Source organism: Oenanthe melanoleuca, chromosome 10, assembly GCF_029582105.1.
Source record: "Oenanthe melanoleuca isolate GR-GAL-2019-014 chromosome 10, OMel1.0, whole genome shotgun sequence".
NCBI classification, from domain to species: Eukaryota; Metazoa; Chordata; class Aves; order Passeriformes; family Muscicapidae; genus Oenanthe; species Oenanthe melanoleuca.
The window spans coordinates 2,716,286-2,741,381 of record NC_079344.1 but is presented as its reverse complement, the minus strand read 5'-3'; positions in this window follow the sequence as shown (position 1 = coordinate 2,741,381).

The following is a 25,096-nucleotide window of genomic DNA, read 5'->3' as shown; positions in this document are numbered from 1 at the left end:
AAAACTCACTCATCATTATTTTGGTTGCAATTTGGTGAGACACCAGCCAGCACCAGGAGATACCCAGCCAAGTGCCAGCTGATCAGGCTTCCTCTCTGTGAGACACTTACACAGCTCCACTGCCAGGTTCTCATTATATAAAAATATCCAAACCAAAAAATTCTCCCTTCCAGCTCTCTCCTTCTGGACTAAACAGATGGCTGAAAACAAACAAACAAATAAATAAAACACTGAGAAAGAAAAACAAAAACCAAATCAAAATAGATCCTGACTAGTTTTTGCTTAGTAGCCAGTTGATAAAACCTCCTGCAAGGCCAAGGTCAAGTGGGCAGGTCCAGGCATAGGGGAGACCACAGGGAGTCCAAAAAACCTCATGATGCCTCCTGGGAGAAATACAAATGCTGACACATTGTCTTGGAGAGTATCTACAATATTACCTGTGGGGTTTTTTTTTCTTACATTAAATTCATATGAATGCAAGGACACTGGGAAATTGTAGGTTGTCATAAAAACACCCCACATGCCCACAGCCTGAAATGCAGTGACAGAATGCTGATAAAGGATACAAGAATTTATCAATCAGACCCATTGCACCATCCACATCCAATTTGTTTCCTTTTCCTGCGAAATGATTATTTTCCTCTAACTGCTAATAGCAAATCTTGGCAGAATTTTAAAACTTGTAGCAGGATGTTCTGCCTAGAGTGGGGTGAGGTAACTTGAACAGCACCTGATTAGCAGAGCACTCAGCAGTGAATGGAGCAGGGGCTGTCCTGCTGCTTTTGGGGGTGAAGAATGCAGAAATCAGCCTGACTCACCCACCCCAAAGTTAAACCTCGAGGTAAAAAACAAGTGTTACTCCTGGCAGCTTATCTAGAGATGCTGAGCTGACACAGCCAGCCTGCAGACTGGCAGTGATCACTTCACACCATCAAAGCCCAGTCCCACTTTTTAATGACAGGATTCTCTAACACACCCTGGAGAGTGAGTGGGGATTCCTCCCTTGTGTGGGGATGCCCCTCAAGGTTATTCTTTGAGGATGAGTGAAGATTTGCCCAGGGTTTTTCATGTGGGTGAGTAACATCAAGTCTCTATAACTGATTCTGCTAGCTTTAATATAATTGTTTCATTATTGCTTCAGCAATAGAAAAGACTGAATTGTTCACATGTCCCTGAAACAGCACATCTCATACTGGCAGGGTTTGCTCTGCTCTCCATCCTTCTGAGGGAATTAAATTTGCTTCTGCACAGTTTACTGAGGGTCATTCTTCTGCACTAAAAACCTCCCAAGCTCCTTTTTATGCTGAATGGACTTTAAAGATCTGGCACATCTCAGACCCAAGGACTTGTCCAAGTGTCTCAGCTGAAATCTCCTCCCTCTCCACTGCTGCAGTGCTGCCCATGCCAGCTTGGTCCTGCCTTCCAGCTCAGGGTAGACAGTCCATTAACAGGCTGTGCATGCAGAGTCTGGAATCCTTCCAGAGGACAAGAGATCTGAGCATGTTGCTGTGCTCACACAGCTCAGCCACGGCACTCCTGACAGACCCAGGGATGCCAAACTGAAGCACTGGATCACAGCCACAGCCAGCTCTGGACTACAGTGAATTAAAACAGTGGAATGGCAATGGCTCATGACTGCCTATTATTCTCATCAGTACTTGATAAAAATACAGATCTTTCAGAGCTCCCAAGCACACAGCACTGGGAAAGCAGCAGGTGGATATTTCAACATTCCAGTTTGTTCAATGATCAGGTGCCACCAAGCCCCACAGCAGCTCCTTGGCATCCTTCTCACAACTCCAGCATGGAGCTCTGAGAATGGCACTGCCATTGGAGAGTGCCTCTAGATCTGTGAATAACTATTCAAAGCCATTCGTTTGGCTCTGCTGTGACTTTTGTGTGCCTTTCAAGAAAAACAAAATACTTTCCTCAAAGCAAAATAAATCTGCTCTTTCACCACAATTGACTGCACTTTGCATGGAACCTAAACAAAACTACAGAATGGAGACAGAAAAATCCACAGTGCTCATATTTGCAGGATTTTACTGTGTTTGCAGTGAAAAGCTAGATTCCTGAGGCTGGCTTTGCCATGATTATCCCAAGATTGCACTTGACACTGAGTGAAGTGGGAAGCAGCTGGCACAGTTGTCCATTCCATGGCACCAGGGCTGTCCCCAAGGCCATGCAGGAGCCACAAGAAGCCAGGTTTTTGCTGGAGCAGAGGACTGAGGCCATGGGAGGCACAGTCCCTGCCAGGAACAGCCCTGCCCTGGCCAAAACCCACAGCTCACACCCTCTCTGTGCCAGCTGACACCTCTCCCCTCCTGTGGCAGCTCCAGCCCAGCCATGGCACATCCCCTCTCCCTCTTCATGGTGACATCCTTGCACAGAGTTATGAGATGGGAAGGAGAAGAATGGCTCAGCCTTATGGCCAGTACCTGGCAGGTGTGTCTGAATCTGGCTCTAGTTTTCTCTCTGGCCACTGTGCTCAAAGATCAGGCACATACAGAAGATTAATTTCATTTTAGCTCCAGCAGTGGCTGCTTGCAGTGAGGACTTTGGTGAAACATCTTTGCAACAACCATTAATGGGCATCAGTCCATGGAAGCAAGATTGTGACATCTTTCAACTTTAAGCCAGTTAGACAGAAATAGTTACCCAGTTTGGAGAATAAACCCATCTACTTAATACAGGAATTATGAGGGAAATCTGCCAAACACACTGAATTTAAAACAAAACAAAGCAACTAATTGCTATTTGTCCAGCTCCTATACAGTGAGAGCAGTGTGAGCTCCAGGGCTCTGCAGCTTGACCCAGCCCCAGGCTCTGCTGGAAGGTGGGAACTTCCCTCTGGGCAGCTGTGAAAAGACCTTGTCTCCCTGATTTACACAGGTAGGGTGTGAATGGCTCAGAGGCTGAGCCCTGCTCAGCCAAACACCCATGTGTGCATGAAATTAGAATGTCAACATTTGATTCATGCTGCCAGGCTGTGACTGTGAAACAAATTATGTCAGTGGGTGGCAATTGCAATATTAGCCTAAGCAGATAACATTTAGCTAAAAGGAGGGGCTCAGTTCACATTCTCTGCACTATTTGAATATGGCAACATCATTAGGCTTAGAGGGACTGGAATTTTGTCAGAATGAAAAAAAATGTGGGGACAAAGGTACAGGTTGAGAGAGGGTTTATGATAAAGCACAATCCAGATAGAGGTTCAGCAATTTCATCACTGCTCTTTTACCTCATACCTTCAGTATGAACAGCTCAGTCTTTACATTTTGTCATGTCCCCCTCCACCCCAACCCACCCCCATTTAAAGATTTTAGGAACAGTGACTGAACAGGGTAGAATGGAATGACAAGCAACATCACCTACTGAATGTTAAAAATTGCCTCTTTAAGGAAAAAATGCTGTTTACTAATTATTTTTTTTTTTTAATTTTTAAAGCCTTGGAAATATTTGGCTTGAACAACCAAACTTTTGAACACATGAAAATAAGGCTCTAAGTCTGGCTTCCTTTCAATACAAAGAAATACAAGTTAGTTTTTTAGAAGTCAGAAAAAAACCCAGGTTTTTCTAAGTTGCTCCTAGCATTTTCAAGTGTATTCCTATGAAATCAACAGTTTTGAGATGTGAAATCAACATTTTGTAGTAAAATTGATTCCAGAAAAAAACCCAAGACATATTTGAAGGCCATACAGGATACTTAAAAGTAATTTGGTTTATTATAGAATTAATGAATAAATACACAAAAGTCACCACACTGTAAAGGTGGAAGATATCTTAAAAAAAGTTATTTTCTTCTTGCTCTCATTTAATTATCAAAAAGTGCCTTTAACAGAAGACAATCACAGAAACTATCATAATCTTAGCTTCATTTTCTTTTCTCCCTTGTTTTAAGTGGCAAAATGGCAGAACATCAATTCAAGGTTTTATTCCACAGCAAACACCCATGTTGTTAAAGTCAATACTGTGAAAAATCTTACTTGTAGCAGTGAAATGTTTACAGAAGCAGCCACTCATTAGCTGCAGGACTAAGGATCAGCAATCACCTTTCCAGGTAATCCCAGAACAGGGCTGAGCCATGAGCTCAGCCTGGCTGAGCTGAGGAAAATCCCATCACTGGGACAAATTCCCACTGCCTGCCTCACCTGAGAAATTAATTTGGCTGGTGAGCCAAATGAATCACTGCCATATCTCCAGTGCTTCACCAAAAACCAGTTTGATCCAAATGGAATTGTCAGTACACCAGGGCTGCATGGACTGATGGGCAGCACAATGAAAACCCAGCTCATTTACCCATCAGACTCAGCAAAGATGGAATTAAACTGACTTCAGAAAACACACACACACATGTGTGGTCCAGCTATCATTTTACAAGCTCAAAAGTCAAACAGTTACTATGAGCCCTCTTAAAGTCCTTATTGTGTTTCTCCAGAGTCTTTAAAAAAATAGGTTTATGTGAAGGGACTATAAAGATTCAGACTATAATTATTAACTACTTGGAAGAAACCCAACAGAAAATACAGACAGAACTGACTCCCTTAATTCAATTACACTTACTGTATTTTTAACAGATGCTACAGTGTGACCTTTACAATTAACAACAACAAAAGGGAAAAATTTACAGTAGGAGATTGAAATTTTCCTATCACTTCACCTACTTCTGGGTATGCATTTTGAAATCTTCTCAAAAGGGAGGATTTCTCATTCAAATCTTTCAGAATTGCCCAAACTGGCAAAAAAGGTTCAAAAGTGCTGATTCTTTCTGATTTTTTTCTCCCTGTGATATAGAGTTCCCAAAACCTTCATAAAAAAAAACAAAAAACAAAACAAACAAACAAACAAAAAAAAAACAAACAAACAAACAAAAAAAAAACAACAACAAAACAAACAAAAAAAAAACCAAAAAAAAAAAAACCTGCTTGCATTAGAAGTTACATCTTTGTTAACAAACAAACAAAACAATGGAAATGCCTCTCTCCAGTTCAGCAGGCTCTCCTCTCCATCCCCCCACCCAGTAATTAATAAAGATATAATAAACCAAATAAAACCGGAGGAAAAAAAAGTACAGAAAACTGGGGAATTGAAAACTATTTTTGTCTTTTTGGACTACTTTATGTCCAAGACAAATGTCTGGAGAGAACATTGTAGCTCATTTTAAAAGCTCAGCTATTGCCCCTGTATAGAAAAATAAGTGTAAACAATCAAACTTCTCCAAAAGTAATTTGGTAACAGCACTCACAAAGAGGAAAGAAGAAAAGTAAGACTGCAGGAAAGATTCTTTCTTTATGGTGTAGTGACAGCCTAGTAACTTCTCTGTTATGATGGGAATGGCAGCATAAAGATTGCATTCTCATCTGTGGTTAACTGTCAGATGCATTGTAATGGTTTATTTGGGAGAGTTAAAGGCAAAACAATCCTCCTCCTCTCACTCTGTCCATCTCTGAGGATGTAAATACAGCTCACACTTGTGTGCCAGAGTGTGGGGAGTTAACTGTATTCTTTCAGCTTTGTGTAGATGCCTGAAGATCAGAGAGCTGAGTAAACAATATTTTGATGTAAACAGATTATCAACATGAGAGGAATGACCGTCTGGTCACCTGTGGGGGTTTATTCACTTAAGGCTTCCACCCCATAAAGACAATTGTGTGCAATCAATGCATATAGGGCCTTTCACTGGGTTGCTAAGTGATATGTAGTGTCAACAGAAAAATGCATGATGTACAGAAGGGCTGCTCAACAGCCAGGAGAAAACAACACACACAGATGATATTTTAAACTTAATTCAGGGCGTTATGAAGATTGTGACAGGCACAGTGGCTGACCAGAAACCACTTCAAAAATCTGACTTTATAAAGTTGTGTCTCCCACGTGTGTGAAGAGTTTAATTTGGTTACAAGTGAGTCACAGGGCAGAGCTGTAGCTGGTTCAAATAGGAAAAGCCAACCCAGCAGGGAAGCACTGAATATTCATTCACTGGAAGGCACAGCAGTCATTTTACAATCCAGGCTTCAATATATGAGCAGATCATTTGTCTAAGATTGTATATGTATTCTCTCATTTTCCTCATCTCTGGAAACTATTTTAGCAAAGGCCCAGAAGCTGTTTTCAACAGTTTATTCAGAATTTCTAAAGAAAGGAAAGAAAGTTGAATGGCATCACACTGCCCCATACAACCACGAAAACCTGTTTTGTGGGACATTCTTGAAACCAACCCAGAAAGAAACCCTTAAGAGGTTTTGTATTTATTTACCCATTCTCTGCCCACCACCCACTTGATAGGTTTTATATTCAAATGCAAAATACATCTGCCTTTGTTCTAATAGTTCAATCTGATTTTGGTTTGATTTACAGAACAAATCCTGAGAAATCCAGTCTTTTGCCAAATTTTATTTTTGTGTTAGCTGCACACAGCAAACAGAAAACATCCAATCCCCCAAGCTTCTCTAAGTCACTTGCCATGATAGTTCAGCCTACTGTGATATTCAAAGGTTCCTCCAATACCACAAAGCTTTGACCAAACATGTTGCTTGCTGGGTCATCAGTGCTATTTTCTGCAGGATACAATTCCCAAACTCACAAAATGATTTGGTGTTTTTCTGTTTTGTTTTTTTTTGTTTTTTTGGTTTTTTTTTTTTTGTTTGTTTTGTTTTGTTTGGTTTTTTGTTTTTGTTTGCTTGTTTGTTGTTGATTTTTTTTTAAACAAGATGTCAGAGAGCTCTGTGCTCACCAGGCTGCTCCTGACAGGACATGGGCAAAATGTGGTGACAAAAGTGGTAATTCATATTTACCAGACAGGTCTATTTAAGTTTGAATATCCCTGAGCTTTTAAAAGCATAATTTTTATTACTATATAGGAGTTTCTTCTTTGAAGGGATTTGTATTTAACATATTTCAAAATAATTTTCATAAACAGGAAAACATTTTATAATCTTCCAGAATGCTGCCTAGGTTCAGGTCAGTGAAGGTTGTTACTAGAGTTTCTGAGCTACCAGATGTAACCAGATGTGCTTTACTCAGCTTCCCAAAAGCACTTCCAGACTTCAGCCCAGGACACACAAAGCAAAGAAATACAGAGAGGTCCTTACCCAGAAGGCAGAGAAGTACTGAGTAGAAAGAAGGATAATTAGGTTTTGAATTGTGTCACTAATCATTTCCTAAACAAGTCAGGTTGTTAGATTTCTAAACTGAAAATACACCAAGTCAATAAAGAGAAGTTTGGAATTCTAATTTTGGCAATATACTTGGGTATGTGGCAATTTTGAGGACAGAAGAAATTAAGTTCCTTATACAATCAGCTGGTAACTGAATTTGAATTAGTAAGTTAGATCTGATTCCTAATAAATCTGAGATTATTTCTTTTAATAGTAATGTGTAATGACTAGAATCAAAATAATTCAATAGTTTATCAATATCAATAAAATTAAACTACTAAGTCAGGAACATAATTTTATGTTCATCTTCAATGAACTATCAGATTCCCTGGAAAATAACTACAAAAGGATTTGTCTACTCCCACTCAACTCAGAAAAGCTCTCTATAAAAACTAAAATCAGAATATCCATGTACTGGTAAAGCCAACCCCTCCTCCCATATGCTGTGCTACTTTTTTGCAGCAATTTTTAAGGAGGAGGAAAGAGAAAAAGGCAGAGCCCACGAGTGCAGCAAGGCTTTGAATCCACTCAGAGCAGCGTAGCAAACACAGCACCGTGCCAGGGAAAGGATGGGGGACATGGGGCTGAGCACAGACCCTGCTTCTGAGCCACACACAGCCTGTGGGAGCATCTCACATGCTGGCAGCAAAGCCAATTCTCCACCACCTGAAGCTGTGTGAGGAGTGTGAAAGCCCAGGCTGGGTTTTGCTGGACCCTTGGGCTGTGTGGCACAAAGGCAGCAGAGGATCCCACCTCTTTATGCCAATTCTTCTCTTACAGCAAGCCATAAATCAAAGCTGCTGCAAGAGGTGGCTCTGGGTTACTACAGGACCAGAATAATCTGGGGATAAACTCCCTGTATCTTCAGCTCAGTCAGTATTGAGATGAAACTTATCTAACAACAGCCATTGCTTCCCATCCCTGGAGACACTGGAAGATGTGTAGGGTGGCACTGAGAAACAGGATTTTATGGTGGGTCATCAGTGCTCTGTTAAAGCCTGGACTTGGTCTCAGAGGTCTTTTCCCACCTAAATCATTCTGTAATTCCAAGGACTTGGTTATGCCTTTATCAGCAGATGTTTTGCTTTTGGTTAATGCAAAACTAAAATGGGCCAAAAAGTTAAAAAATATTTGGTCTCTTATTTCCTGAGTCAGCATATTGCTACTTTTAACACCTAAGCCTGCAATTGCACAGTCAAGTATAAACCCACACAGGTTCTGTTTAACTGAGAGATGCTCAAGGTAACCTCAGCAACACCAATTCTGAACTTCTAAACTGAATTGCCTTCCTGCTCCCTGTCTGAACAGGGGAAAAGGATGAGAAATATTCCTTTAGGTATCCAGAGGTTTGTTCCAAGCAGCTCATTCTTTCTAAGAGAGAACAAGCCTGATACAGCCCAGGATCCCCAAGACTCAAAGAGCAAAAGCTGTGAGTCTCACAGAGTTGTTCACCTGGAAAGGTCTGCCAAGGACTGGCTGCTCCTGTCTCACCAGGACCACTGCTCTTCTTGGTTTGGTTCTTAGGCAGGTTTGGACAAGGCTGCTCACAGAGGGGAGGATGCTCTCAGCACCACTGCATTCAGGAGGCAACATCAAACCTTGGAACTCCTCCCATCCTCTCAACACTCAAGCTGGGAGGGTTACTGCAGCTGCCAGGAGCATCCCCAGCCCACATGGAGGGATGGGAACTTCAGCACCCAGATGCTGGGAGGAAATTTCCATTGGTCTGCTTCCATTTAACAGGAATACAGCAATAAAATGCTCCTTTTATCACAAAGCACTGATGGAAATAAGTTCAGACTAGCTGAAATACCAGGCCAAACTCAGCAACACTGCTGGACAATAGAGGACACTCAGCTTAACCTAGATGAACAGCTAGCCTGAAAAGCTGGAGTAGAAATCTTGGCCCCTGTAACCATTGCTAGGACTGACTGCAGCTGGTTAATACTGGAAATAAGCAACAGGGGTTGCTTAAGTGGAGGTGTCTTGGGGGAACTCTTGACCAGAACTAGATTACAGCAACCAGTCTTAGGGAAATCCATCCTCAAAACATTCTCAAATCCCCACCATTGGAAACAAAGGGAATGTCTGCTTCTAATTTCTGAGTCTATAGATGATGAAAGGACTGTACAAGTCTTTCAACAATACTGAAAAGCTTTTCCATATAAAGTAGCCAATTTACTCTTATAGTTACACTTAAGTCAATTAAAATGTTTTATTTACAAGGATCTGAATCTCTTCCCTTCATTAACATTTAGCAGTAAATGGGAGAAAAAAGGTAAATAAAATATTATCTGGCTTTTTAAAGGTCATTCCAGCTTGATCATTATGAAAAACCAGGTAGGAGCACAGAATGTCCTTTGTGTGGATTTAATACAAGCAGCCAGTGCAGAACAGCACCAGTGGAAGATGTCACTGGCTAGAAGTCTCTAGTGCTAGTGTTTAATATATGCTTAATTACAGCCACCCTTTGTTCATCTGAATTGAGATAATTTTCATTTTTTGCTCGAGCCTCCCATCATAAATCACCCTCATCACAGAGCATTTAACTGATGCACCTCTTCTCAGTGCCTGCTCTTAAACAACCCTAGGCTAGCAATCCAAACTGATGAGGTGACATGCCTAATGCTTTGCATGCCTTTACCAAAGGAATAGTCAGCAAGGTTCTGGAATCTGGGTCCTACCTAGGCTGGAGGGTGTGTAGGAGGGCAACTCCTCCACTGTAATTATTCAGTGATTGCAGTGTCTTACTTCAAGAGCTTTCATATTCCTGTTTATTAAAAAGAATAACATGGTATTCAAAATTCATTACCACAAACTTCTTTCAAATGAGGATTTTTATTATTTGTAAATAGATATAAAACTAATGATGCAGGAAGACCCTGAGTTTTTAATATATAAAAAAAATATTAGAAAAGTAAGAAATATTTGTGCTTCTGTGGGCAAACATTTATTCAAACACACAGTTTACATTAAGCTTGCTTCTTTCCCTTTTACTACATCCCTAATAAGAAAACAAAAATTCCCCACAAATCACAGAACACCCACAGCAAAATACCACCTAGTACAACATACAATATTTCCCATCATATCACTGTCCTTGGTAAACAAATTGTCCTCAGTACAAAACTACAAATAAAATCTCTCCACAAATGAGTCCATGTCTAACATGAGGGTTCAAATGCTGCAAATCTCCACTCACTGCACACTGAAAGTTAAACCTTACCCCAAATCCAGAGGAAAAGAGACCCCTGAAAACCTTACAGCTACAGCATCTGAGAGACTTTCCCAAATTGTTGGCATCATCAGCCAGGAGCCCTGCAAGCAACTGAGCAGCTCCAATCTCATCACCCTTATCAAAGGAGACAAGTTGCAATGAAATGTCCAGAGCTCCAAGGCAAGAGGAGACTCACTGAACTTACACATGAGTGTATAGTAAAGTTTTAATGAGTATTTAGCCAGTGACAAATTGCTCTGTCTGAATTAAATTTTCATGACCACAAAACTTGCAAGAGGATTTCTTTCATTTTCAAGAAAATGAAGACACCCAGCAAATATTAAATGTCTTAGGAGTTTGCAGTGGATACTTCAAATGGCTTTTTTTGGGTAGTGATTCAGTGATTAAAATCAAAAGATTATTTGCTTCTTTATTTCTTTTCCTTGGTGCTTCAACCACTTCGTGCTTCCTGTGGAGGAGCCAAGTGGTTTCTCTTGTCCAAGGAAAATAATTAAATGCTTGCTCTTATTTCCATAGGAGTCGTGTGTGTGAAAAGCCAATAATTTAGGAAGCAGGATTAACAGGCTGGATGTGTAAACTTGGGCTCAACATAAATTGATTTAATAAAGAGCAAGATGGATGTTTCAGTCAAGTTGAAGATCACTTGCTAGAACCAAGTAACAAGAGGGTCAGAAGCACCACAAAATTATTGCTGAAAAATAAGATAACAGTTACCATGACTGAGACACAGACCTACCTGATCCTACAATGGTTGTCACCACCACAGATCACACTGAAATGTGACCTGGATAACAAGTGAGGCAGCAGCTTGTGACCACTTCCACAGAAAGATATTCTGAAACTCTATTTCACAAGCAGCTGCTAGAAAATGTTTATCCAAGGGTACTGTAAGAACTGCATCAGGCAAGGGTGACCATTACATTGTGCCCACTTTCTTGGCATTCTGTGGAGCAGGAATAAAATATTGTATTCCTTTCTGCTGCTGCTTACAGAATGTAAAACATATAGAAAATCTGGAGGTGAGATTTTAATTGCTGATTTAGGAATAGCTGATAATTAACTTACATTCTTTTCAAAATGTAGTTTTTTCTCTATGACCCAGTAACCAAGCAACAGGGAAAGTAACAATATAAAAGTATGATAATAAAGCCCTTTTTTTAAATACAGAAATTATATTTTCAAGCTGGTCATTAATTCTTATTCTATGTGGAAATTTATTCCTGTCTCATACTGAAAGCGCCTGGACCAAAAAAGGAAATGTCAAATTTCATTTAACATTAAATAAATGGAATATTTGGGAACAGCATTAGGCTACACCTGAATGTGGCCTGCTGTTCAGTGCTGACCAGCAACACCTTGCCTGTGTTTTTCCAGGATGGAATACACTCAGAGGAGAAGCACTGAGCTCCATCACTCATTTCCTAGCAGAGATAACTGTGACCAAGTCACTGTGAGCAGCCAAAAAGTTTGGAACTCAAGTCACACACACTAACAGAGACTTAAGGGGAAAGTATGCACATCAATATTATTCTTTCAGCTATTAAGACTCTGATCCAGTGTATTTTGCCAGCCTGTGTCCATCAGCACCCAGGGCACACACAGTCACCTTGTCCTTCAGGACACACACAGGTGTGTGCAGGTGCCTCAGGAAACAGCCCCTCAACAGCCAAATCCAGATTTCTGAGCAGCACTGGAAGGCTGGGGAAGAAGCACCATTCTGACACAGGAACATCTGCAAATACATTTCATACTGAGTGTGGGAAGGTTTACACAGCCCTTAGGAGGTGTTTTGCTGCTCTTTAATTTGAGGAGCTCTTTTCCAAGAGCTCTGCTATTAAAGGAATCAATTCCCAGCTTTCATGTGCTGTGTCTTTAACAAGATGGGCCTAATCAAGTCTTCAAACATGAGAGAGATCAAAGCCTATATCTGTAATAAAACAAATGATGTGTGTCTGGCATGTATTGACAAGGCTGCACGGCGTCCACCCTCCAGTCTCATTATTACTGACATTCATCACACAAAAATTGGGAAGGCATACTAGAAGCTCCCCAACTTTCTAGCAAAAAATGATGTCCAACAGCAATAATACTTGACATGACCTCAGTTTTACCTTCTTAATACCTGCAGTCATTTGCAAGCTCAAACAATGCAGCAGCACTCAGAAAAAAAAAATTAGCACACAGTAAATGTGAAGAACAATAATTGTGTGGTAAAAACTTTAACTATTCATTGACACAAACACAACACAAGGGCAGTGCAGCTCCCTGGTGCACCCTTTGAAATGCTTGCTGAACTTCAGTTAAGCTGATTCCCAGCCTTGCAGCAGGTTGCAGTTCTGGGGCATTTTCTGGAGCTTGAACTGAATTGAGCAAAACATCAGCTCAGAGATCTGATTCTCCTCTGCTCTGACCAAGCAAAAATGCTGTGCCCCAGTTAAAGGAATGAGCACAATCACTTGCATTCCCTGGCACCATCACTCTCAATAATTTTATTCTTTCCCTCTCTTCTTCTAAGTGCTCAGTCTGAGTTTGTGCAACAGTTCTTTGAACTTGCAGCACAAAGAGTGGAAGAACCAACACCAATTTTTCTTAACTTTTAAATAATTGCTAGAATAGATTAGATTTTAAAAATTCTTTATCAAATTGAAATTAACAAAATCCATCTTTAACTACTCTAAAATATTTGCCCTTTAAGTCACAAATAAAAATAAAATCTATACAAAATTTTTAGGAATCACACTTTCATATCACAATAATTTCAAAAATCTGAGTCTCAATTTGGCACAATTGCATTTTCCTTTTAAGGTCATCCTAGAGTTATTTCCAGAAGTCTTTCACTGAAAATATGTCACCACTTTTCCCCCAAATATCATACAAACTAAGACCTACTACATTTATGTGAGCAGCAGGATGACCTGCTTTGTGAATGTAGGCCTTCCTCTGGATGCAGGAGAAACATGAAAAATAAAACCACTCCCTCCTGAAACCCTGTCTGGCATTACAAGAAAGCCCTGCAGAGATGAAGGGACTCTGCTGATTGCTTGAGGTGACCACAGCAGCTGGCATTCAGCAAAGGTTCCATTCTTGTGTCTCTCTCTGAAGACAGTCTCTAAAGACAGAAATTTGTTGACTCAGGATTGTGAATCTCAGTATTTGTGCTCTGTATTTTGTCTACCACAGATCACAACATTAGTGCCAGACAAAAAAAGAGAGTGAGTTAAGAAAATGCATTCAAGATAAAAGCTAACAGCAAATGATTCCACAGATCCAGAATTTCAGAACCTTTTAAGCTGAAGGAAACAAACACTTCAATACAAGGTTTGCTGGTGCTCTGCATTTCAATTGTGTCACCCTCTCCTAATTGTTCTAATGTCAACAGTGTCCTATGCTGCTCTGAATAGCCAGTCTTTTCTTAGATAAAATAAAAAGGTTACCACTTCATCCCCACACTGCACAACTGCATAGCCATTTATTAGGTCCTGCCTTAAAGCCAATTCAACCTTTTTCTATGATCTCTTTTCAGAAGTGTAAAAGTTCCAGCAATCTAACTTTTTGCAGTTTCTTTTAACAGCATAATCTGGCTTTTATGGCAAACTAGCTGTCCATGGGTTGTAAGAGCCTTTGCTCCTCAAATGTACTGTATCTGCCCTGCTAATTATCTGTCAAAATCTATATGGAGTGGACAGAAACCAGACTGTCAAAGGGAATTGATGCAATCTATTTTTTTAAAAATGTCTCGCTGTGTGTCACACATCAAGACATGCCTTATTCTGGGACATAAAAAGTGCTGGCACAGGAGCAATCCAATGCAATGACTCTGAAAGGTTTTGAAAGATTTTTATGCTGGATAGCCACCTATTTAGCCAGTGAGAGAGAATAATTCAATAGGAATTTCTGTGGAGATCTGTACAAAGTGTTTTCACATGTCCTAGTATGTCTGTATTAGTGATTACTCCATTGTTTGTCTATTTGCTTTTCCTTTCACACCACAGTACCTTTTCCACCCCCAGTAAGAGGTGTTGTCCACACAAGGCTCAGCCATTTCTGACTCAGTAACAGCTCAAGATGCCAGCCAGGAATGAGGGGTAGCAGCCCTTGGTTCAGTGCAGTCACCATCTCCAGGAATCAAGTCAACAGGGAAGGAAAAATGGACCAGAAAAATTAAACATGTTATCACAGATTAACTAAGTGTCATTTCCAACCAAGTTTTTTTGGTCACTTTCTAGCAGCAGATGACAAGAGAATCCTGCCAGTGCTGCAGACCCAAGGAAGAGAGGGAAGAGAGCAAACTTGGGTTAGAAGGCAATTGTGAATTTTTATACAAATCCTTTCACAATACCTAAACAGTGTGGCCACTCTCTGGTTCTTTGCAGAATGAGTATTGGGCACTTCAGAAAACAAAGAAAACCCCAAACCCCATCTGAATCACAAGATTGTCCTAAATTCTGTTTTGGCCTAAGACAGGAACATAATTGAATCAATTTATATTAATGGCTAACTACAAATATTTACAAATAATTATTTATACATATATATGAATGTAACCTAAATAAATCTAACATAAAAATACTATGATCAGGAGATGATGCAGTTTAATTTTCTCTTGAAGGAATCCCTTTGTGCTATGCTACAGACAAGTGCATCTAAGTATATTTAACAATTTAATGCAGAACCACAACTGCCCAGGGAAGTCCAGATCATGAGGGACAACAAGAATGAAATTCAAGTACTCAAAAGACCATAGGTTTCTGTGTCTGTGTTTGAACTCTGTAATTCTCTAGTGAAGCAGACAGGAGTCAAATTATTTTTTCAGGTAGTAAAAACATAATTACATATTTAATGGGGACTTAAAAAATGCCTATATAACTGGAAACTTTTAAAAGAGGTAAATCATAGGTAATAAGGTCTTCCTGAGAAAGCTGGCTCACAGAGCAGAACAGGAATAAGGCAGCCATGGTACAAATCCCACAAGCATAACAATGATTAAACAAATTAAACAAATGTTACTTCAAGCAAATAAAGATCCTCACTTTCTTTGGCTTCAGAATATTGACAGTCACCTGGACTTGAGACTCATTTTAAGAGTAACAATGAGAATTTGCTATAGGTATGTAATTTGCTGCTCTTGCTAAAAGAGTTTACACAAACAACTTTCAAAGCTTGGCTGGAGAAATGGGCAGCACATCACTCTGGTCAATTATTTGCCATGCTAGAAATGCATCAGGATAATGACACAGGGAGGGACTGTAAGGCAATATTGCTCCCCAGAAGCCTTTGTCTAACAAGGTAATTTATGACCTATTCTGGAATCTAGTCTTTACAAAACCATAAATTCACACTTGCATTCAACTTCAAAGGGACCATTATCAGTAAAGGTGGCAGAAGGCATCAGACTGCTGCAAGCCAGATAAACAGATAAGTGAGACTTTCATGGTTTTCTCCTCTAGGTCTGCTCCAGGACAAAGGTACCTAAAGGTGCAGCTGCCCCTCAGCATTTGGCCCTGTTATTTGCAAAGTTCACCACTGAATGTGCTACTTCCCTTTTACTAGGTGAGGAAAATCTTACTCACTCAAGTGCAAAAACTCACAGCACTAGCAGAGCTTTGAAAGCTCTCTCAAGAATCTGCCAAAGCTCACCTGGGAGCTGATGCTTTCCAGTGAGCACAATGGCATGGAGAGCAAAAACAAACAACAAAACCCCCAAGAATCTGCTTTGCATCCAGAATAAAAACAACAGGCAGGCCCTGCAGGGCAGCAGGGTTGAACTGATGTGTGTGTCCACAGCTGGAAGAGTTCCCAAGGCTCTTGCAGTAGGCTCTGGATAAGCAATGCAGGTATTTGCATGGGGCTCCCAAACTGGGCTGAACCCCTTCCCTGACAGTGCCAGATTCATACTCACTGCCCTTCAAACAAAACCAGGTGTTTTTGTCACACTGGAAACTCTCAACCCAATATGTTTTAAACCAGTGCTTGAATAATCCCATTTCACTGGAGCAGCAAGAGGGTGATGGGGAAAGCAGGCAGCTGCTCCAGGTGATCAGCTGTGCCTGATCAGCCACCCAGAGAGCAGGGCTGAGCCAAGAGCAGCACCTCAGAAACCCTCCCTTGGCTGAGAGTGAGAACTTCCACCTGCCCTTCCATCTCCTCTGGACAGATTAATTAGTTGGTGTTTGCACAGTGCTACAGAGATCTAATGAGCCAAGTGTGAGCACGGGTGCTGACCAGAATGGCTTCTAATTGATGTGCTGGGAAAGGAGCTGGCATTGCCCTGGGAAGGTGAGAGGGACAGAACAAATGGCCTTTTCCTGGCCCAGCTCTGCAGCAGTGACAGTGCTCTCAGGGACAGGGACAGAGGCTGGGCAGTGCAGCCAGCAGAGGAGGTAAAGCACAGCACAAGGGAGGGATCCAAATGAATGCTGCCAACCCAGAGAACACAAACTCACCCAGGGAGATGACTGCACTACCCTCCTGCTGAGGCCATTAATCTACTAACTGCATTTTTCAATCCAGCTTCATGCAGAACTGTCTTTTGGTTAAAATTCAGCCCTCTATGGGATGCCATTTAAGTTTTCTGTACTAAAAAAAAATAAAAATTAGGCTACTAATTTTGTATCCCTGTCAGGTAAAAATGCCTGGCAAAAATATTATATATAACAATACTGTTGGTGGATCCTACCTGAAGTTCTAGATGACAGTCCAGCACAAGCAGCATTAGCTAAACTCTGTGGTCTGGAAGCAAGTCCATGCTGTAACTTGGTCATTTTAGTTGAAGCTGTTAAGACATCAGTGGCAAAATTAGCTGGTGTCCTTCAGACATTTCACTGGCCACTGCCAAGGTTTAACCCCCAACCCCACACAGCCACTTGCTCACTCCCCACCAGCTGGCTGGGGCAGAGAACCAGAGGGGAAAAAAGCTGGAAGTGGGTGGAGATGGATTTTAATAGGAAAAGCAAAAGCCATGCACACAGGCAAAGCAAGACAAGGAATTAACTCAGTGCTGGAAACTGGTCCAGCACCCCCAGCAGAGCAGGGGCTGTCACAGGTGACTTGGAAGACAAACACCATCACTCCAAGCACGTCCCTCCTCCTCTTTCACTGTTGCCCAAGATAAAATGATGCTTTTAGGGGTTCAAAGTTTCCTGCAAAGGCATGATAGCACTGATGTCAGCTATTGAGCAAAGAGAGAGTTTGAAAAATGTGCACGTGCAGGACCTGGTACTGCCCACAGTGCATCACCACCCTGTGTGCCTGCATTTACCCTTTCCTAACTCAGTCACACACTTCCCACTTGATGATTTGTTAAATAAAGAAAAAGCAGTTTTTCTTTAGGTTAGCCAAAAAAATTTCCATCATTAAGGAAAATACAAAGTGTTGGGTAGCTGAGAATACAAGTATTCCAGCAAAAATCAGTAATTCCCTGCATCACAAATATTGGCTAACTTTGATTTCCCTCCATAATATCTGTTTTTAAACACAAACCATCGAGGAGGAGATCACTGCTGTTCTGAGCAGTATCCAAGAAGTTTTAATGCTTCCACAATAGCCAATCTAAGCAAGACATGGTGACCTTACTCCTTAATTTCCAGCAAAAATCCCTGATTCACAAATCTAGGAGTTGCTTGCTAATTTACTAGGGAAAAAAAACCACAATTCTTTTGCAGTTCAATGCACAGATGTGGTTTTAAAAATTGATCCAGGTTAGCACCTTTAACTACACAACCCAAAACTATGCAGCAAACTTTGCATCAAAAAGGTTACCATTAAAAATGATTCCATGACAGACACTACAGGGGAGTGAAAGGGGAAAGACTATCAAATGCCTTCAGGTTGTGCACAAAAAGTAGAAGGAAAAAACCTCAACATAACCCCCCAGCACCTTGAAAAACTCCTAAAGTGCAAGTTCTAAATGCAAATGGCAGTAGTGAGGAAAGCCCCTACCCTGAGAAGCAGTGCTCTCCTGAAAGGAGTAACTTCACAGGAGTGAAATTTGTTTCTCATGGCTAAAGGGAAAGAAGGTTTTGTCCTTTGCCTGGGAGCTGATCCCCACCAGCAGCCACAGCTCAGAACTCTGAACAGCCCAGCACATCCCTGCTCCCACATCTTGTCTGTCAGCACATCCAGCACAGAATCTGCACTCTCAGTGCCACAAAAAATAGTTCTGCCTCTTCAAAGGGGAAGGAAGGAGATTTGTGTGTTTGTGTGTGTGTGTGTTGGGTGTTTAAACAGGAGGCAGAGATGCTCAAAGTGATTTACAACCCCCTCTCTGAGAACAAGCCAGACCTGGGGAAAGTAATTTTTTTGCACCTGGACCATTATGAGGCAAAAAAGGATGATCTCTCAAGGAGCAAAGGACTTTCAAATGTACAAGTCAAAGGCCAGGATGATTCAATCTTTCCTAGGATCAGCCTGGCTTAAAGAGAAAAATTCTGGGAAAAATATACATCTCTCTCTTCCAGAGTAAAAGGGAAAGGAGATTAGGAAACAAGAGGTCTTGAGTATTCAAAGTGCTAATTCAGAACTTATCTCTCTAAAGCACTCATGAAACATTTTAATTGTCTGACTTTGCATTCAAAAACCTTGTTTGCAACTCTTAATTGTAGACAGCTTTGAACAAATAATTGAAATGCAAGACTTGTGAGGCCTGCTTAAACAATTGCAATGTGCTTTGTCAATAGGTATTTTGTCCCTTTTTTCCTCCCTCCACCTTTTTCATAAGGAAAATGAGCTAGCATGATATTTGGAACAGAGTTAAAACCTTGCTAATTTGTGATCTGGGACTGTGACAGTGGTTGTACCTAGACAATTGCTTGTATCAGCAAAATATACACTAATAGTTCAACTGAATGCAAAAAAGACCTTTTCATTTTCTGCTGAGAACAACCCACTGGGAGATTATTTTCTAAATACAAATCCTTCATGTCTGTTAGTTTTGCATTTCCTAAGATTTATGTAGCTATTTTCCTGAAAATTCCCTTTGTATGATTTAAGCACAGCCTCCCATAAATAAAAACAATCTTTTCAAGCCCAGTTTGGAAAATAAGTTGAATAAAATCTTATCCTTCTCAGAAGACACAAATTCTTTTGGCATGGTGTAGTCAAAACCATTCTAGGCAACTTATTGTGCTCCTCAAACAGTAATAAAGTGAAAAAATTGGAGCATTTTATTCTCATTCAGAAAACAGACAGAAGTTTAGGTAAAGAAGGTAAAAGTGCCCTTGTGAGAAAAGTGAACTTGGTTCAGATCAGCTTAAAGTCCTAATTTCAAATGGTCTCCTTTTGCCCTGCTCTGCTGGAAAGGATCTTCCCTGCTAAAATCTGGATGTGGAGTGTGATTCCTGTTCTGATGTCTGGCATTAATCCAAGTCCTGCCCTTGAGCAAACAGATCTGCAAACTCAAGGATTTAAGAACATAGCATCTAATTTAATGAAAAAATCAACCTGTAACTGTAAATAAAAAAGATCTAAAATACAATCAAATGGGTCTGTGGAGAGCTTTTCTAGATGAGCTCTAGAAGCTGGAAAAGCTGCAAGAATTTTAAACAATGCAGAGATGTAGCATCCAGTCATCTGCCACTACAAGGTTCTGTTTTTGCTCCTGGCTGACATGCCAAGAAAACAGGAAAGGAGTTTTCTGCAGGCCCAGTTTTGTATTTCTTGCTTTACAATCCATGTGCAAGATGATGACTATCTTGTTTTTCCAGGGGTATAAAAAGCATGAGAAGGATTCAGAGCCCTGGATTAGACCAATACTATTTTTGCAAGTAAATTTCACTGAGACTTTAGCTAGCTTGGGTTTTATTTCCAGAGCCACATTTCAGTTTAAATAAACACCTTCTGAATATAGAATCCATCCTTATCTATAGGAAGCATAGGTATAACTTCCTTCATAGGAGTAAAAAAAAAAAAAAAAAATTGCACATATGCATTAGCAAAATTTAAGCCCAGGTTTATAAATCACCATGCAAGTTTATGGGGCCACATAACAGTTTTGTGATAATTATAATAAATGCAATCTGTGGCAGGAGTTTAATAACTCATTCTGAAAATGCTTCCCATGTTCACTACCCATTTCATTGGCTACTCCCATCAATAACCCCACTAACATAAAAACAAGGTCAGCCAAGCAATGGAAAGACTAAGGGAGAATGTTGAGATCAGATTCTTACAGGCACAGCAGGCCTGATAATTCAGTCTAAGAGAACAGATTATAGCAAGCCCAGAAAATGGCACAGCTGGAATGCACGTGGGCCTGTCCATGTGGAATTCCACCTGTGGTTCAGGCAGCCAGTGTGGGGCTGCATCCACAAACTCACCCTCCACCAGCACAAGATCTGATGTTTGAGCTCTCTCTGTACCCAATAAGGGGTTCTTGCTGGTTTTACTCTGTGTTTTAGTACACTGCATTCAGATTGCATTTTAGCATGGACAAATTAAAATGGGAATTTCTCTGTCCCAAGGGAGCAGGACAGCCACACATACTAATACAGTAAACAGAAAATGAATTTCCATGGTAGGAGAAAAGCTCATCAGTGAGCTGGGCAAGTGAAGGATTAGACTACAGAGATGTGATAGAAAACTACTGTGTGCTACTGTGTATTTTGTGAGAAAAACTGTGGCAATAATTTGCTCTTCCAAGGTCAGTCCCTGATCCCTGGAGGGAATTCCTGCTGACACCAGAGCTCTGCATTCAGGATGGCTGTACAATCCCATGAAGAGACAACAATTTTTTCATTTATTAAAAGAATTGTTTAAACATTAAGCTGGCTAAATATATGAGGATGAAAGTCCAAATGCATTACCATATGAATTGTTTGGTACAGACCCAAATTTTGAAAATTGTTTAGGAGACAATTTCCCATGAAATTCCTCCAATTCCACACAGGTACTTTAGTCTCACAGTTATGTCTGTGCACACAGCTGGGAGCATTTGGGATTCCTGTTTCCTTTTCACTTCTTCCAAGCACTGATAAACCTCCTCTGCCAAAGTCCAGGAGCATTACAAGCCAAAGATGGGACCATACCTGAGCAGACTTTCTGGATGCTTTTATGCAGGAAAAAAAACCCAAAAAACTCCTGAGAGGTGAGAAAGAAAAAAGAAAGGGACAGAATTTTATCCTGCAGCTGCTCAGTGATGCAAAGTCCCTGAGGCAGGAGATGGGAGCACCAAAGGACTGGAGACAGATTGGGACATCACTGCATTCAAAATATTTTTCAGTAGGATTAGCTTGATTTATGTTCAATAAATGCAGAACAAAATTAATTATTCTGAGAGAATCTGCACTGCTAATAAAACAACCACTCCACTGATCTCTAATTACAGTAAGACTCGAGAGTTTTCCTTTAGATTTGTAAGGTACACATCAATGATATATTTCTGTGCAAAGATTTCACTTACATTTTGTTTTATCTAGTGTTCCAGGTACCTAGTAGCCAAAATAGTTTATCTGAGAATTTTCTGTTACCCTGCAAATCTGGTAATTATAAATTAAAAAAAAAAAAAAAGTATTTTTATGGCATTGATAAAACATTGGTCTAAAATAAATACAAAATATTGGAAGATTTTTCTTAGAAGAAGAAGAAATAATATAAAATTTGTCCTATTTAAGAATTTATATTAAGTTCTCTTTCAAGTGAAATTTTCCATGTCCCACCAACCAATTTTAGATGGTGAAAAAAATATAGACATCTTCAGAGCAAGATATTTCAGTTAGAAATTTTCAGAACAAAAGTGGGGTGAGTTCACCCTGAGATTCATCTCTCTGAGCAGTGAACTTCAAAAGGACCAGTTATATTACTGACTTATTTTATTTATCTCCAAACAACAAGAAAAATTCATATATTGACTTGGATTTGGGCATGTCATGGGACACAACACATTCATGCCAAAGCAGTATTCTACAAGAATTCTAAAAAAAAAAAAAAGGTTTGCAGTGAAAATGCCAACATTTATTACAGCTCAGGTGCCTGGAGCAAGAGAATTATTGCTGAGGTGTTTAAGTGGCGTGTGATTTTCTTTTTTATTTTCATAGAGAAGTGTGATTTTTGAAGTCACTGCTGCAATTGATGTGCAAATTTTGACACATTTTGTATGACAAGTGACTAGCCCAGTGTTACCTCTCCTGATCAATAATAGCACATCTCAGTTACCTGACTAGTGAGTGTTTGGAAGAAAAAGGAAAAGGTTTGCAACCGTGCCCAGCAGCAAAATGATTCCCAGAGGCTTTTGCTCTCTACATAACTGAACACCTGAGCTGTTTTTATGGAACAGACTCAGACAGCATTGCTAACTCCCTGGTGGGAAAGGTTTGGATTCACAGAAGCAGAACTCAGAAGGATCTGGCTTCACTGATGTTAAAACATTCCCAGATAACCTAACAGTTGACATATTCCAATGGGACGTGAATTTCAATTTAATTTAATGTGCAGCCCAAAGCACACCAGGAAAGTTCCACCAGAATCCTCTGGAGATGTAAAGGTTCTCACCTCAAACAGATCTTTCAAAGAGCTGGCTACTTTAATACAAAGGAACAGGTGCCTCATTGTCATATCAGGAAATAAAGTGCTGGAAAAATACACCACAAGAAGTGCAGTAAGATACAAAAATGTTTTGACATGGGTGCAAACAGCAAATGTTCCTATTAGGAGCAGTTTCCATTCCTGTTCCAGAGAAGCTTTCTGGAACATTGGAAGCTCAAAGGATGCTTGATATTTAGCATTGCACAGTTTCTTTTTCTTTTTTTCTAAAAGGCCAATGGATACTAGAAAATACTAAATATACTAAACACTAAACTCAGCAACTAATGTTGATATAACCATTATTAAAACTACCACAAATCCTCCTGCAGATGTCAGCAAGCTTTGAGTCAGGCCTCGTTAGGGCAGCTCCCAAGCTCTGGTGACCAAAATTTAAAGCTCCTGCTCTTCATTTTACCAGCTCCATTCTCTTCTGGCTCACAACCTCACAGACAAAAGTCAAGGTGCAACTGTGAGACCATCCCATTCCCCAAAAACACACAACATGACATGCAGAATGATAAAAACACAAGACCCAAGTTGTAATAGTCACACTTGCCACCATGTAAGCCAGTGCATTTAAAAATGAGCATAAAATTAAGTGCAGACAAGAATAATTTTCATATCAGAAGACAAATATCACCGGTTTAATAATAATAATGTAAAATTAAAATATTAGAATCAGCTAAACTTAGAAGACAGATAGCAAAATGAATAATATATGCAAGTACAATCCAGAGTTCTGTTTTATGCATACAAGGGGAATAATTAACTGATCTGGAAACATGTAAATGAGGGCTTAAAAGCATTTTCAAAACAGCACATCCAATTCCAGTTGCACACGCAGAAGTTGCTACATTATAATAATTAGATTTTTTTTCACAAAAGATTTATTTATTTTGAATAGCAGTATTAAATATTATACTAATTACTAGTTATTTTACTTTGTATCCAGGGAAAAGGAATGAATATTCATTAATTCCTCAAGCAACCAAACCACTACAGACCAGATGATTCCAGCATAGCTACTGACAAGTAAGGAAAAAACCTGGTACAAAATCAGGCTCATTCCACAAATTGCAACTCTGTCTTTTTTACATGTTAAATGCACTACAAGAAGCAACAGACCACAGATAAAATCACAATATATTAGTGGTTGGCCTTAAATTTGGAAGTCTTTTTTTGTACAATGCCCTCAAGCAAGCTTTTGATTAGTATTATTTTGGGAGTATCATATTGATTTTGCTGGGGTAACAAAGGTAAAACTTGGTGTATTCTGGAAGTAAATAATAAAACTTTGTACACATACTCATCTGTCCATTATTTTTTATGATGGCAGAAGCTCTGCTGGTTTTCTGCCAGGGACTGGAGCCTCTCCAGCTGCATGGAGAACCCTTCCAGATTCCTTGAAAAACCAGCCATGATCACCTAAACATCTTAAATGGTCAGAGACAGAGAGGAACTAGCTGCCTGTAAGTTGATTTTTATGTTTTAATTCCCATTTGTGTCGTTTCATTCAAATCCAGAATAGCTGCAGACCAACTAAATTTATTTCTCAAACTAGACCTAAATCTCACTGGAGTTAGGTGGACTCTCTTGGCAGTGTCTTAGTGGAAGATATGAATTCTGTATGTGCCTGGGTGTTTTCTCTTGCACTCACACTATTTCACTCATTTTAAATTGTCTTTATTTTACAGTTAGAGACAGTACAAGACAAATTTTAACAAGCAAATTCAGAATCTAATCACTGGCATAGTAGCCAACTCATTACTTTATAATTTGTTTTATTAAAACATTTCTGTTTATTAAAACATCATTGCAAAAAAAAACCTCAAAAGCCAAAATTTAAAAAATAAATAAAATACGCCTTAAGGGAATTTTTACTTTAGCTGAAATTTAAGTATTTACACTTTGCACTTTGAAATCAGTCTAGAGTTCCACATTTAGATGTTCTCAAAGAAGGCTAAAATCTCTTATTTGGACACTTAAAATAATCCAAACAGACATGTAAGAAACACCCCCTACTCCCTATAAGCAGGATCTACCCATGGCTTTGGAGAGTGTTTAATAACATACACAAAATATTTCTTTTGGGCAGCACGAATCTCCCTTGACTCTCTCACTTTACAATAACCCAAATTTTGTTCTCTCTTAAAGAGCCCTCACAGGGCTTGTAGCAGCAGTGTAA